Below are 15,241 nucleotides of genomic sequence, written 5' to 3'. Positions count from 1 at the left end.
TCTCTCTCGCTCGCTCGCTCGCTCTCTTCAACCCCCCTGCCTCTTGCTGCCTCTTTAACCTCTTCCTGCCTGCACCTTCTCACACACATACTCAGCCTGGCTTCAAAGGCTCCTTTCTGGCTTCCCCTGGCCTGACTTTTAACCTTTTCCCTGACAAGGCTTTGCACCAAAGCAAGAGGAGCAGCAGGGCGCATGTAGCGCGGGGCCTCATGCCTGCACTTGTTAACGCCTTCGCTTTCATACCAGGTGGCCAGCCCATGGATCTCCGGAACCTGGCTTCCGTTCCGCTAGCTACTGGAAACCGACCGCTGCGGAGGGAGCCAGTACATCCACCCCCCCCTGGCTACCAGAGGACCTCTGACCTAGGGTTGCCACCTCATCCCTTTAAACCCGAACACTTATTTATTACGCAGCTTCTGAGGCTGATTAAGGTAGTAATTAAACTCACTTGTTGCCCTTATCTGCCTTAAATTAGCCTTCAGAACCTGTGTAATTCCTATGTGTTCGGGTTTAAAGGGATGGGGTTGCAACTCTACCCTCACCTATAGCAGGCGCCATGCCTCACCACTGGCTGCAGTCAAGCAACTGCTTGACTTGCCCAGTAGGTAGACCTTTTCTTGTAGCGTCGCTTCATACCTCACATGTGCCATACTCACCCAAGTTCTTTTCAATAGGCCTGGAGACCAACATGCATGATGGAGTCCCTTTCAATGACTTCAGAGGAGGCTTAGAACACTTGACGCAACTTTACTGAGAAGTCTTGGGCATTACAGTTCAACATGAACAATGGTCATATCCTGACCCAAACTGCCACTGACTGGCTGCCCAGGACTACCTCTACAAGGTAGTAGTTCATGTTGGTCTTTGAGTTGCCATCTCATCCCTTTATATCCGAACACATATTAATTACAGAAATTCTGTGGCTAATTAAGGTGGTAATTAAACTCACTCGTTGCCTTATCTGCATTCAATTAGCCTCAGAACCTGTGTAATTCATATGTGTTTGGGTTTAAAGGGATGAGGTGGCAACCCTAGTAGGCCTCCTGCAAGCGCTGCCTGATCCCCCGAAACCCAGCCTTCCCCTAAATTTTTTATGACCGGCGGGTAGGCTGGATCCAAAAAAACCCCGGCAGCGCACGCATTAACTCTTTCCCTCCCAGCCTGGGGCAGCCGCTAACTAAAACCACGCTCCTGTAGGCAACCTGCTGCCTACACCCTAGCCGCTTCAGGGCGCAGGTTTCACGACCCGTCGGCTCTGTGGCTTCTCGCTGGCTTCGGCAGTCCGCGTGCGAGCTTCCCCCAGCCTGGGGAGCGCGGCAGAATGTGTTGGCGCAAGGGCGACTAAAGAGGAGGAGTGATAGCACCAAAACGGCTGAGGAGAGCGCTGGAAAAGGGCTGGGCCGTGGAGCCTAAGCGGGATGTAGGATGGGGGCTAGCTAGGTGGGGGTTGCGTCCGGCCGTTGCTTTGCTGTCTACAGGGACTGGATGCGTGGCAAGCTCCTGAGGTAGGGAGGGAGGGAGGGAGGGAGAGAGAGAAAGAAGAAAGAAAGTGTATTTTTGAAAGAAGGGGTGAGGAAAGGGAGGAGGGCGAAGAAAAAGTGGGGGCTGGACTGGTGATTTTGTAGGAGCTAGGTGTGCAGGAGGGCTTGCAGAGCGGGTTTTGTTAAAAGAGAATGTAAAAAGAGGCATAGAGGAGAGTGACCCCTGCTGGAAGAAAAGCAAAAGCCTACAGCACCTGGTATTCCCAGGCGGTCTCCCATCCAAGTACTAACCAGGCCCGACCCTGCTTAGCTTCCGAGATCAGACGAGAGCGGGCGCATTCAGGGTGGTGTGGCCGTAGGCAAAGCTCATGGTCTCTTTCAAGCCTCTTGTACTTGTCACCGGCAGCCTGGCTCCGCCTTTCCTTGACTTTGCTACAATCAGCAGTGCCTTTTGACAAGCAACGCAGCACACCCCACCTTGTCGTCTCTCCTCTCTCTCGCTCGCTCGCTCGCTCTCTTCAACCCCCCTGCCTCTTGCTGCCACTTTAACCTCTTCCTGCCTGCACCTTCTCACACACATACTCAGCCTGGCTTCAAAGGCTCCTTTCTGGCTTCCCCTGGCCTGACTTTTAACCTTTTCCCTGACAAGGCTTTGCACCAAAGGAAGAGGAGCAGCAGGGCGCATGTAGCGCGGGGCCTCATGCCTGCACTTGTTAACGCCTTCGCTTTCATACCAGGTGGCCAGCCCATGGATCTCCGGAACCTGGCTTCCGTTCCGCTAGCTACTGGAAACCGACCGCTGCGGAGGGAGCCAGTACATCCACCCCCCCCTGGCTACCAGAGGACCTCTGACCTAGGGTTGCCACCTCATCCCTTTAAACCCGAACACTTATTTATTACGCAGCTTCTGAGGCTGATTAAGGTAGTAATTAAACTCACTTGTTGCCCTTATCTGCCTTAAATTAGCCTTCAGAACCTGTGTAATTCCTATGTGTTCGGGTTTAAAGGGATGGGGTTGCAACTCTACCCTCACCTATAGCAGGCGCCATGCCTCACCACTGGCTGCAGTCAAGCAACTGCTTGACTTGCCCAGTAGGTAGACCTTTTCTTGTAGCGTCGCTTCATACCTCACATGTGCCATACTCACCCAAGTTCTTTTCAATAGGCCTGGAGACCAACATGCATGATGGAGTCCCTTTCAATGACTTCAGAGGAGGCTTAGAACACTTGACGCAACTTTACTGAGAAGTCTTGGGCATTACAGTTCAACATGAACAATGGTCATATCCTGACCCAAACTGCCACTGACTGGCTGCCCAGGACTACCTCTACAAGGTAGTAGTTCATGTTGGTCTTTGAGTTGCCATCTCATCCCTTTATATCCGAACACATATTAATTACAGAAATTCTGTGGCTGATTAAGGTGGTAATTAAACTCACTCGTTGCCTTATCTGCATTCAATTAGCCTCAGAACCTGTGTAATTCATATGTGTTTGGGTTTAAAGGGATGAGGTGGCCTCCTGCAAGCGCTGCCTGATCCCCCGAAACCCAGCCTTCCCCTAAATTTTTTATGACCGGCGGGTAGGCTGGATCCAAAAAAACCCCGGCAGCGCACGCATTAACTCTTTCCCTCCCAGCCTGGGGCAGCCGCTAACTAAAACCACGCTCCTGTAGGCAACCTGCTGCCTACACCCTAGCCGCTTCAGGGCGCAGGTTTCACGACCCGTCGGCTCTGTGGCTTCTCGCTGGCTTCGGCAGTCCGCGTGCGAGCTTCCCCCAGCCTGGGGAGCGCGGCAGAATGTGTTGGCGCAAGGGCGACTAAAGAGGAGGAGTGATAGCACCAAAACGGCTGAGGAGAGCGCTGGAAAAGGGCTGGGCCGTGGAGCCTAAGCGGGATGTAGGATGGGGGCTAGCTAGGTGGGGGTTGCGTCCGGCCGTTGCTTTGCTGTCTACAGGGACTGGATGCGTGGCAAGCTCCTGAGGTAGGGAGGGAGGGAGGGAGGGAGGGAGGGAGAGAGAGAAAGAAGAAAGAAAGTGTATTTTTGAAAGAAGGGGTGAGGAAAGGGAGGAGGGCGAAGAAAAAGTGGGGGCTGGACTGGTGATTTTGTAGGAGCTAGGTGTGCAGGAGGGCTTGCAGAGCGGGTTTTGTTAAAAGAGAATGTAAAAAGAGGCATAGAGGAGAGTGACCCCTGCTGGAAGAAAAGCAAAAGCCTACAGCACCTGGTATTCCCAGGCGGTCTCCCATCCAAGTACTAACCAGGCCCGACCCTGCTTAGCTTCCGAGATCAGACGAGAGCGGGCGCATTCAGGGTGGTGTGGCCGTAGGCAAAGCTCATGGTCTCTTTCAAGCCTCTTGTACTTGTCACCGGCAGCCTGGCTCCGCCTTTCCTTGACTTTGCTACAATCAGCAGTGCCTTTTGACAAGCAACGCAGCACACCCCACCTTGTCGTCTCTCCTCTCTCTCGCTCGCTCGCTCGCTCTCTTCAACCCCCCTGCCTCTTGCTGCCTCTTTAACCTCTTCCTGCCTGCACCTTCTCACACACATACTCAGCCTGGCTTCAAAGGCTCCTTTCTGGCTTCCCCTGGCCTGACTTTTAACCTTTTCCCTGACAAGGCTTTGCACCAAAGGAAGAGGAGCAGCATGTAGCGCGGGGCCTCATGCCTGCACTTGTTAACGCCTTCGCTTTCATACCAGGTGGCCAGCCCATGGATCTCCGGAACCTGGCTTCCGTTCCGCTAGCTACTGGAAACCGACCGCTGCGGAGGGAGCCAGTACATCCACCCCCCCCTGGCTACCAGAGGACCTCTGACCTAGGGTTGCCACCTCATCCCTTTAAACCCGAACACTTATTTATTAGGCAGCTTCTGAGGCTGATTAAGGTAGTAATTAAACTCACTTGTTGCCCTTATCTGCCTTAAATTAGCCTTCAGAACCTGTGTAATTCCTATGTGTTCGGGTTTAAAGGGATGGGGTTGCAACTCTACCCTCACCTATAGCAGGCGCCATGCCTCACCACTGGCTGCAGTCAAGCAACTGCTTGACTTGCCCAGTAGGTAGACCTTTTCTTGTAGCGTCGCTTCATACCTCACATGTGCCATACTCACCCAAGTTCTTTTCAATAGGCCTGGAGACCAACATGCATGATGGAGTCCCTTTCAATGACTTCAGAGGAGGCTTAGAACACTTGACGCAACTTTACTGAGAAGTCTTGGGCATTACAGTTCAACATGAACAATGGTCATATCCTGACCCAAACTGCCACTGACTGGCTGCCCAGGACTACCTCTACAAGGTAGTAGTTCATGTTGGTCTTTGAGTTGCCATCTCATCCCTTTATATCCGAACACATATTAATTACAGAAATTCTGTGGCTGATTAAGGTGGTAATTAAACTCACTCGTTGCCTTATCTGCATTCAATTAGCCTCAGAACCTGTGTAATTCATATGTGTTTGGGTTTAAAGGGATGAGGTGGCAACCCTAGTAGGCCTCCTGCAAGCGCTGCCTGATCCCCCGAAACCCAGCCTTCCCCTAAATTTTTTATGACCGGCGGGTAGGCTGGATCCAAAAAAACCCCGGCAGCGCACGCATTAACTCTTTCCCTCCCAGCCTGGGGCAGCCGCTAACTAAAACCACGCTCCTGTAGGCAACCTGCTGCCTACACCCTAGCCGCTTCAGGGCGCAGGTTTCACGACCCGTCGGCTCTGTGGCTTCTCGCTGGCTTCGGCAGTCCGCGTGCGAGCTTCCCCCAGCCTGGGGAGCGCAGCAGAATGTGTTGGCGCAAGGGCGACTAAAGAGGAGGAGTGATAGCACCAAAACGGCTGAGGAGAGCGCTGGAAAAGGGCTGGGCCGTGGAGCCTAAGCGGGATGTAGGATGGGGGCTAGCTAGGTGGGGGTTGCGTCCGGCCGTTGCTTTGCTGTCTACAGGGACTGGATGCGTGGCAAGCTCCTGAGGTAGGGAGGGAGGGAGGGAGGGAGGGAGGGAGAGAGAGAAAGAAGAAAGAAAGTGTATTTTTGAAAGAAGGGGTGAGGAAAGGGAGGAGGGCGAAGAAAAAGTGGGGGCTGGACTGGTGATTTTGTAGGAGCTAGGTGTGCAGGAGGGCTTGCAGAGCGGGTTTTGTTAAAAGAGAATGTAAAAAGAGGCATAGAGGAGAGTGACCCCTGCTGGAAGAAAAGCAAAAGCCTACAGCACCTGGTATTCCCAGGCGGTCTCCCATCCAAGTACTAACCAGGCCCGACCCTGCTTAGCTTCCGAGATCAGACGAGAGCGGGCGCATTCAGGGTGGAAAGCTCATGGTCTCTTTCAAGCCTCTTGTACTTGTCACCGGCAGCCTGGCTCCGCCTTTCCTTGACTTTGCTACAATCAGCAGTGCCTTTTGACAAGCAACGCAGCACACACCACCTTGTCGTCTCTCCTCTCTCTCGCTCGCTCGCTCGCTCTCTTCAACCCCCCTGCCTCTTGCTGCCTCTTTAACCTCTTCCTGCCTGCACCTTCTCACACACATACTCAGCCTGGCTTCAAAGGCTCCTTTCTGGCTTCCCCTGGCCTGACTTTTAACCTTTTCCCTGACAAGGCTTTGCACCAAAGGAAGAGGAGCAGCAGGGCGCATGTAGCGCGGGGCCTCATGCCTGCACTTGTTAACGCCTTCGCTTTCATACCAGGTGGCCAGCCCATGGATCTCCGGAACCTGGCTTCCGTTCCGCTAGCTACTGGAAACCGACCGCTGCGGAGGGAGCCAGTACATCCACCCCCCCCTGGCTACCAGAGGACCTCTGACCTAGGGTTGCCACCTCATCCCTTTAAACCCGAACACTTATTTATTACGCAGCTTCTGAGGCTGATTAAGGTTGTAATTAAACTCACTTGTTGCCCTTATCTGCCTTAAATTAGCCTTCAGAACCTGTGTAATTCCTATGTGTTCGGGTTTAAAGGGATGGGGTTGCAACTCTACCCTCACCTATAGCAGGCGCCATGCCTCACCACTGGCTGCAGTCAAGCAACTGCTTGACTTGCCCAGTAGGTAGACCTTTTCTTGTAGCGTCGCTTCATACCTCACATGTGCCATACTCACCCAAGTTCTTTTCAATAGGCCTGGAGACCAACATGCATGATGGAGTCCCTTTCAATGACTTCAGAGGAGGCTTAGAACACTTGACGCAACTTTACTGAGAAGTCTTGGGCATTACAGTTCAACATGAACAATGGTCATATCCTGACCCAAACTGCCACTGACTGGCTGCCCAGGACTACCTCTACAAGGTAGTAGTTCATGTTGGTCTTTGAGTTGCCATCTCATCCCTTTATATCCGAACACATATTAATTACAGAAATTCTGTGGCTGATTAAGGTGGTAATTAAACTCACTCGTTGCCTTATCTGCATTCAATTAGCCTCAGAACCTGTGTAATTCATATGTGTTTGGGTTTAAAGGGATGAGGTGGCAACCCTAGTAGGCCTCCTGCAAGCGCTGCCTGATCCCCCGAAACCCAGCCTTCCCCTAAATTTTTTATGACCGGCGGGTAGGCTGGATCCAAAAAAACCCCGGCAGCGCACGCATTAACTCTTTCCCTCCCAGCCTGGGGCAGCCGCTAACTAAAACCACGCTCCTGTAGGCAACCTGCTGCCTACACCCTAGCCGCTTCAGGGCGCAGGTTTCACGACCCGTCGGCTCTGTGGCTTCTCGCTGGCTTCGGCAGTCCGCGTGCGAGCTTCCCCCAGCCTGGGGAGCGCGGCAGAATGTGTTGGCGCAAGGGCGACTAAAGAGGAGGAGTGATAGCACCAAAACGGCTGAGGAGAGCGCTGGAAAAGGGCTGGGCCGTGGAGCCTAAGCGGGATGTAGGATGGGGGCTAGCTAGGTGGGGGTTGCGTCCGGCCGTTGCTTTGCTGTCTACAGGGACTGGATGCGTGGCAAGCTCCTGAGGTAGGGAGGGAGGGAGGGAGGGAGGGAGGGAGAGAGAGAAAGAAGAAAGAAAGTGTATTTTTGAAAGAAGGGGTGAGGAAAGGGAGGAGGGCGAAGAAAAAGTGGGGGCTGGACTGGTGATTTTGTAGGAGCTAGGTGTGCAGGAGGGCTTGCAGAGCGGGTTTTGTTAAAAGAGAATGTAAAAAGAGGCATAGAGGAGAGTGACCCCTGCTGGAAGAAAAGCAAAAGCCTACAGCACCTGGTATTCCCAGGCGGTCTCCCATCCAAGTACTAACCAGGCCTGACCCTGCTTAGCTTCCGAGATCAGACGAGAGCGGGCGCATTCAGGGTGGTGTGGCCGTAGGCAAAGCTCATGGTCTCTTTCAAGCCTCTTGTACTTGTCACCGGCAGCCTGGCTCCGCCTTTCCTTGACTTTGCTACAATCAGCAGTGCCTTTTGACAAGCAACGCAGCACACCCCACCTTGTCGTCTCTCCTCTCTCTCGCTCGCTCGCTCGCTCTCTTCAACCCCCCTGCCTCTTGCTGCCTCTTTAACCTCTTCCTGCCTGCACCTTCTCACACACATACTCAGCCTGGCTTCAAAGGCTCCTTTCTGGCTTCCCCTGGCCTGACTTTTAACCTTTTCCCTGACAAGGCTTTGCACCAAAGCAAGAGGAGCAGCAGGGCGCATGTAGCGCGGGGCCTCATGCCTGCACTTGTTAACGCCTTGGCTTTCATACCAGGTGGCCAGCCCATGGATCTCCGGAACCTGGCTTCCGTTCCGCTAGCTACTGGAAACCGACCGCTGCGGAGGGAGCCAGTACATCCACCCCCCCCTGGCTACCAGAGGACCTCTGACCTAGGGTTGCCACCTCATCCCTTTAAACCCGAACACTTATTTATTACGCAGCTTCTGAGGCTGATTAAGGTAGTAATTAAACTCACTTGTTGCCCTTATCTGCCTTAAATTAGCCTTCAGAACCTGTGTAATTCCTATGTGTTCGGGTTTAAAGGGATGGGGTTGCAACTCTACCCTCACCTATAGCAGGCGCCATGCCTCACCACTGGCTGCAGTCAAGCAACTGCTTGACTTGCCCAGTAGGTAGACCTTTTCTTGTAGCGTCGCTTCATACCTCACATGTGCCATACTCACCCAAGTTCTTTTCAATAGGCCTGGAGACCAACATGCATGATGGAGTCCCTTTCAATGACTTCAGAGGAGGCTTAGAACACTTGACGCAACTTTACTGAGAAGTCTTGGGCATTACAGTTCAACATGAACAATGGTCATATCCTGACCCAAACTGCCACTGACTGGCTGCCCAGGACTACCTCTACAAGGTAGTAGTTCATGTTGGTCTTTGAGTTGCCATCTCATCCCTTTATATCCGAACACATATTAATTACAGAAATTCTGTGGCTGATTAAGGTGGTAATTAAACTCACTCGTTGCCTTATCTGCATTCAATTAGCCTCAGAACCTGTGTAATTCATATGTGTTTGGGTTTAAAGGGATGAGGTGGCAACCCCAAGTAGGCCTCCTGCAAGCGCTGCCTGATCCCCCGAAACCCAGCCTTCCCCTAAATTTTTTATGACCGGCGGGTAGGCTGGATCCAAAAAAACCCCGGCAGCGCACGCATTAACTCTTTCCCTCCCAGCCTGGGGCAGCCGCTAACTAAAACCACGCTCCTGTAGGCAACCTGCTGCCTACACCCTAGCCGCTTCAGGGCGCAGGTTTCACGACCCGTCGGCTCTGTGGCTTCTCGCTGGCTTCGGCAGTCCGCGTGCGAGCTTCCCCCAGCCTGGGGAGCGCCGCAGAATGTGTTGGCGCAAGGGCGACTAAAGAGGAGGAGTGATAGCACCAAAACGGCTGAGGAGAGCGCTGGAAAAGGGCTGGGCCGTGGAGCCTAAGCGGGATGTAGGATGGGGGCTAGCTAGGTGGGGGTTGCGTCCGGCCGTTGCTTTGCTGTCTACAGGGACTGGATGCGTGGCAAGCTCCTGAGGGAGGGAGGGAGGGAGAGAGAGAAAGAAGAAAGAAAGTGTATTTTTGAAAGAAGGGGTGAGGAAAGGGAGGAGGGCGAAGAAAAAGTGGGGGCTGGACTGGTGATTTTGTAGGAGCTAGGTGTGCAGGAGGGCTTGCAGAGCGGGTTTTGTTAAAAGAGAATGTAAAAAGAGGCATAGAGGAGAGTGACCCCTGCTGGAAGAAAAGCAAAAGCCTACAGCACCTGGTATTCCCAGGCGGTCTCCCATCCAAGTACTAACCAGGCCCGACCCTGCTTAGCTTCCGAGATCAGACGAGAGCGGGCGCATTCAGGGTGGTGTGGCCGTAGGCAAAGCTCATGGTCTCTTTCAAGCCTCTTGTACTTGTCACCGGCAGCCTGGCTCCGCCTTTCCTTGACTTTGCTACAATCAGCAGTGCCTTTTGACAAGCAACGCAGCACACCCCACCTTGTCGTCTCTCCTCTCTCTCGCTCGCTCGCTCGCTCTCTTCAACCCCCCTGCCTCTTGCTGCCTCTTTAACCTCTTCCTGCCTGCACCTTCTCACACACATACTCAGCCTGGCTTCAAAGGCTCCTTTCTGGCTTCCCCTGGCCTGACTTTTAACCTTTTCCCTGACAAGGCTTTGCACCAAAGCAAGAGGAGCAGCAGGGCGCATGTAGCGCGGGGCCTCATGCCTGCACTTGTTAACGCCTTGGCTTTCATACCAGGTGGCCAGCCCATGGATCTCCGGAACCTGGCTTCCGTTCCGCTAGCTACTGGAAACCGACCGCTGCGGAGGGAGCCAGTACATCCACCCCCCCCTGGCTACCAGAGGACCTCTGACCTAGGGTTGCCACCTCATCCCTTTAAACCCGAACACTTATTTATTACGCAGCTTCTGAGGCTGATTAAGGTAGTAATTAAACTCACTTGTTGCCCTTATCTGCCTTAAATTAGCCTTCAGAACCTGTGTAATTCCTATGTGTTCGGGTTTAAAGGGATGGGGTTGCAACTCTACCCTCACCTATAGCAGGCGCCATGCCTCACCACTGGCTGCAGTCAAGCAACTGCTTGACTTGCCCAGTAGGTAGACCTTTTCTTGTAGCGTCGCTTCATACCTCACATGTGCCATACTCACCCAAGTTCTTTTCAATAGGCCTGGAGACCAACATGCATGATGGAGTCCCTTTCAATGACTTCAGAGGAGGCTTAGAACACTTGACGCAACTTTACTGAGAAGTCTTGGGCATTACAGTTCAACATGAACAATGGTCATATCCTGACCCAAACTGCCACTGACTGGCTGCCCAGGACTACCTCTACAAGGTAGTAGTTCATGTTGGTCTTTGAGTTGCCATCTCATCCCTTTATATCCGAACACATATTAATTACAGAAATTCTGTGGCTGATTAAGGTGGTAATTAAACTCACTCGTTGCCTTATCTGCATTCAATTAGCCTCAGAACCTGTGTAATTCATATGTGTTTGGGTTTAAAGGGATGAGGTGGCAACCCTAGTAGGCCTCCTGCAAGCGCTGCCTGATCCCCCGAAACCCAGCCTTCCCCTAAATTTTTTATGACCGGCGGGTAGGCTGGATCCAAAAAAACCCCGGCAGCGCACGCATTAACTCTTTCCCTCCCAGCCTGGGGCAGCCGCTAACTAAAACCACGTTCCTGTAGGCAACCTGCTGCCTACACCCTAGCCGCTTCAGGGCGCAGGTTTCACGACCCGTCGGCTCTGTGGCTTCTCGCTGGCTTCGGCAGTCCGCGTGCGAGCTTCCCCCAGCCTGGGGAGCGCGGCAGAATGTGTTGGCGCAAGGGCGACTAAAGAGGAGGAGTGATAGCACCAAAACGGCTGAGGAGAGCGCTGGAAAAGGGCTGGGCCGTGGAGCCTAAGCGGGATGTAGGATGGGGGCTAGCTAGGTGGGGGTTGCGTCCGGCCGTTGCTTTGCTGTCTACAGGGACTGGATGCGTGGCAAGCTCCTGAGGTAGGGAGGGAGGGAGGGAGGGAGGGAGGGAGGGAGAGAGAGAAAGAAGAAAGAAAGTGTATTTTTGAAAGAAGGGGTGAGGAAAGGGAGGAGGGCGAAGAAAAAGTGGGGGCTGGACTGGTGATTTTGTAGGAGCTAGGTGTGCAGGAGGGCTTGCAGAGCGGGTTTTGTTAAAAGAGAATGTAAAAAGAGGCATAGAGGAGAGTGACCCCTGCTGGAAGAAAAGCAAAAGCCTACAGCACCTGGTATTCCCAGGCGGTCTCCCATCCAAGTACTAACCAGGCCCGACCCTGCTTAGCTTCCGAGATCAGACGAGAGCGGGCGCATTCAGGGTAGTGTGGCCGTAGGCAAAGCTCATGGTCTCTTTCAAGCCTCTTGTACTTGTCACCGGCAGCCTGGCTCCGCCTTTCCTTGACTTTGCTACAATCAGCAGTGCCTTTTGACAAGCAACGCAGCACACCCCACCTTGTCGTCTCTCCTCTCTCTCGCTCGCTCGCTCGCTCTCTTCAACCCCCCTGCCTCTTGCTGCCTCTTTAACCTCTTCCTGCCTGCACCTTCTCACACACATACTCAGCCTGGCTTCAAAGGCTCCTTTCTGGCTTCCCCTGGCCTGACTTTTAACCTTTTCCCTGACAAGGCTTTGCACCAAAGCAAGAGGAGCAGCAGGGCGCATGTAGCGCGGGGCCTCATGCCTGCACTTGTTAACGCCTTCGCTTTCATACCAGGTGGCCAGCCCATGGATCTCCGGAACCTGGCTTCCGTTCCGCTAGCTACTGGAAACCGACCGCTGCGGAGGGAGCCAGTACATCCACCCCCCCCTGGCTACCAGAGGACCTCTGACCTAGGGTTGCCACCTCATCCCTTTAAACCCGAACACTTATTTATTACGCAGCTTCTGAGGCTGATTAAGGTAGTAATTAAACTCACTTGTTGCCCTTATCTGCCTTAAATTAGCCTTCAGAACCTGTGTAATTCCTATGTGTTCGGGTTTAAAGGGATGGGGTTGCAACTCTACCCTCACCTATAGCAGGCGCCATGCCTCACCACTGGCTGCAGTCAAGCAACTGCTTGACTTGCCCAGTAGGTAGACCTTTTCTTGTAGCGTCGCTTCATACCTCACATGTGCCATACTCACCCAAGTTCTTTTCAATAGGCCTGGAGACCAACATGCATGATGGAGTCCCTTTCAATGACTTCAGAGGAGGCTTAGAACACTTGACGCAACTTTACTGAGAAGTCTTGGGCATTACAGTTCAACATGAACAATGGTCATATCCTGACCCAAACTGCCACTGACTGGCTGCCCAGGACTACCTCTACAAGGTAGTAGTTCATGTTGGTCTTTGAGTTGCCATCTCATCCCTTTATATCCGAACACATATTAATTACAGAAATTCTGTGGCTGATTAAGGTGGTAATTAAACTCACTCGTTGCCTTATCTGCATTCAATTAGCCTCAGAACCTGTGTAATTCATATGTGTTTGGGTTTAAAGGGATGAGGTGGCAACCCTAGTAGGCCTCCTGCAAGCGCTGCCTGATCCCCCGAAACCCAGCCTTCCCCTAAATTTTTTATGACCGGCGGGTAGGCTGGATCCAAAAAAACCCCGGCAGCGCACGCATTAACTCTTTCCCTCCCAGCCTGGGGCAGCCGCTAACTAAAACCACGTTCCTGTAGGCAACCTGCTGCCTACACCCTAGCCGCTTCAGGGCGCAGGTTTCACGACCCGTCGGCTCTGTGGCTTCTCGCTGGCTTCGGCAGTCCGCGTGCGAGCTTCCCCCAGCCTGGGGAGCGCGGCAGAATGTGTTGGCGCAAGGGCGACTAAAGAGGAGGAGTGATAGCACCAAAACGGCTGAGGAGAGCGCTGGAAAAGGGCTGGGCCGTGGAGCCTAAGCGGGATGTAGGATGGGGGCTAGCTAGGTGGGGGTTGCGTCCGGCCGTTGCTTTGCTGTCTACAGGGACTGGATGCGTGGCAAGCTCCTGAGGTAGGGAGGGAGGGAGGGAGGGAGAGAGAGAAAGAAGAAAGAAAGTGTATTTTTGAAAGAAGGGGTGAGGAAAGGGAGGAGGGCGAAGAAAAAGTGGGGGCTGGACTGGTGATTTTGTAGGAGCTAGGTGTGCAGGAGGGCTTGCAGAGCGGGTTTTGTTAAAAGAGAATGTAAAAAGAGGCATAGAGGAGAGTGACCCCTGCTGGAAGAAAAGCAAAAGCCTACAGCACCTGGTATTCCCAGGCGGTCTCCCATCCAAGTACTAACCAGGCCCGACCCTGCTTAGCTTCCGAGATCAGACGAGAGCGGGCACATTCAGGGTAGTGTGGCCGTAGGCAAAGCTCATGGTCTCTTTCAAGCCTCTTGTACTTGTCACCGGCAGCCTGGCTCCGCCTTTCCTTGACTTTGCTACAATCAGCAGTGCCTTTTGACAAGCAACGCAGCACACCCCACCTTGTCGTCTCTCCTCTCTCTCGCTCGCTCGCTCGCTCTCTTCAACCCCCCTGCCTCTTGCTGCCTCTTTAACCTCTTCCTGCCTGCACCTTCTCACACACATACTCAGCCTGGCTTCAAAGGCTCCTTTCTGGCTTCCCCTGGCCTGACTTTTAACCTTTTCCCTGACAAGGCTTTGCACCAAAGCAAGAGGAGCAGCAGGGCGCATGTAGCGCGGGGCCTCATGCCTGCACTTGTTAACGCCTTCGCTTTCATACCAGGTGGCCAGCCCATGGATCTCCGGAACCTGGCTTCCGTTCCGCTAGCTACTGGAAACCGACCGCTGCGGAGGGAGCCAGTACATCCACCCCCCCCTGGCTACCAGAGGACCTCTGACCTAGGGTTGCCACCTCATCCCTTTAAACCCGAACACTTATTTATTACGCAGCTTCTGAGGCTGATTAAGGTAGTAATTAAACTCACTTGTTGCCCTTATCTGCCTTAAATTAGCCTTCAGAACCTGTGTAATTCCTATGTGTTCGGGTTTAAAGGGATGGGGTTGCAACTCTACCCTCACCTATAGCAGGCGCCATGCCTCACCACTGGCTGCAGTCAAGCAACTGCTTGACTTGCCCAGTAGGTAGACCTTTTCTTGTAGCGTCGCTTCATACCTCACATGTGCCATACTCACCCAAGTTCTTTTCAATAGGCCTGGAGACCAACATGCATGATGGAGTCCCTTTCAATGACTTCAGAGGAGGCTTAGAACACTTGACGCAACTTTACTGAGAAGTCTTGGGCATTACAGTTCAACATGAACAATGGTCATATCCTGACCCAAACTGCCACTGACTGGCTGCCCAGGACTACCTCTACAAGGTAGTAGTTCATGTTGGTCTTTGAGTTGCCATCTCATCCCTTTATATCCGAACACATATTAATTACAGAAATTCTGTGGCTGATTAAGGTGGTAATTAAACTCACTCGTTGCCTTATCTGCATTCAATTAGCCTCAGAACCTGTGTAATTCATATGTGTTTGGGTTTAAAGGGATGAGGTGGCAACCCTAGTAGGCCTCCTGCAAGCGCTGCCTGATCCCCCGAAACCCAGCCTTCCCCTAAATTTTTTATGACCGGCGGGTAGGCTGGATCCAAAAAAACCCCGGCAGCGCACGCATTAACTCTTTCCCTCCCAGCCTGGGGCAGCCGCTAACTAAAACCACGCTCCTGTAGGCAACCTGCTGCCTACACCCTAGCCGCTTCAGGGCGCAGGTTTCACGACCCGTCGGCTCTGTGGCTTCTCGCTGGCTTCGGCAGTCCGCGTGCGAGCTTCCCCCAGCCTGGGGAGCGCGGCAGAATGTGTTGGCGCAAGGGCGACTAAAGAGGAGGAGTGATAGCACCAAAACGGCTGAGGAGAGCGCTGGAAAAGGGCTGGGCCGTGGAGCCTAAGCGGGATGTAGGATGGGGGCTAGCTAGG

At 53.3% G+C, this 15,241-nt stretch overlaps 6 non-coding genes and 1 pseudogene across 6 annotated transcripts; all 7 read right to left on the bottom strand.

The window, feature by feature from the left end:
• Positions 1–1,723: 1,723 nt before the first annotated feature.
• On the bottom strand, positions 1,724–1,842 carry LOC141146254 (5S ribosomal RNA). Its single transcript, XR_012244805.1, has one exon. It is a non-coding gene; the product is annotated as a 5S ribosomal RNA (ribosomal RNA).
• A 1,848-nt stretch (positions 1,843–3,690) lies between these two features.
• LOC141146253 (5S ribosomal RNA) lies at positions 3,691–3,809 on the bottom strand. The gene has a single exon (XR_012244804.1). It is a non-coding gene; the product is annotated as a 5S ribosomal RNA (ribosomal RNA).
• Positions 3,810–5,663: 1,854 nt separating this feature from the next.
• Positions 5,664–5,782, bottom strand: LOC141146328 (5S ribosomal RNA; annotated as a pseudogene).
• Positions 5,783–7,630: 1,848 nt separating this feature from the next.
• LOC141146299 (5S ribosomal RNA) lies at positions 7,631–7,749 on the bottom strand. The gene has a single exon (XR_012244851.1). It is a non-coding gene; the product is annotated as a 5S ribosomal RNA (ribosomal RNA).
• A 1,846-nt stretch (positions 7,750–9,595) lies between these two features.
• Positions 9,596–9,714, bottom strand: LOC141146252 (5S ribosomal RNA). The gene has a single exon (XR_012244803.1). It is a non-coding gene; the product is annotated as a 5S ribosomal RNA (ribosomal RNA).
• Positions 9,715–11,579: 1,865 nt separating this feature from the next.
• Positions 11,580–11,698, bottom strand: LOC141146293 (5S ribosomal RNA). The gene has a single exon (XR_012244845.1). It is a non-coding gene; the product is annotated as a 5S ribosomal RNA (ribosomal RNA).
• Positions 11,699–13,551: 1,853 nt separating this feature from the next.
• On the bottom strand, positions 13,552–13,670 carry LOC141146300 (5S ribosomal RNA). Its single transcript, XR_012244852.1, has one exon. It is a non-coding gene; the product is annotated as a 5S ribosomal RNA (ribosomal RNA).
• Between the last annotated feature and the right edge of the window lie 1,571 nt (positions 13,671–15,241).

This window comes from Aquarana catesbeiana, linkage group LG05 (genome assembly GCF_042186555.1).
Source record: "Aquarana catesbeiana isolate 2022-GZ linkage group LG05, ASM4218655v1, whole genome shotgun sequence".
Classification (NCBI taxonomy): Eukaryota; Metazoa; Chordata; class Amphibia; order Anura; family Ranidae; genus Aquarana; species Aquarana catesbeiana.
This window is presented reverse-complemented; position numbering and strand designations above follow the sequence as displayed.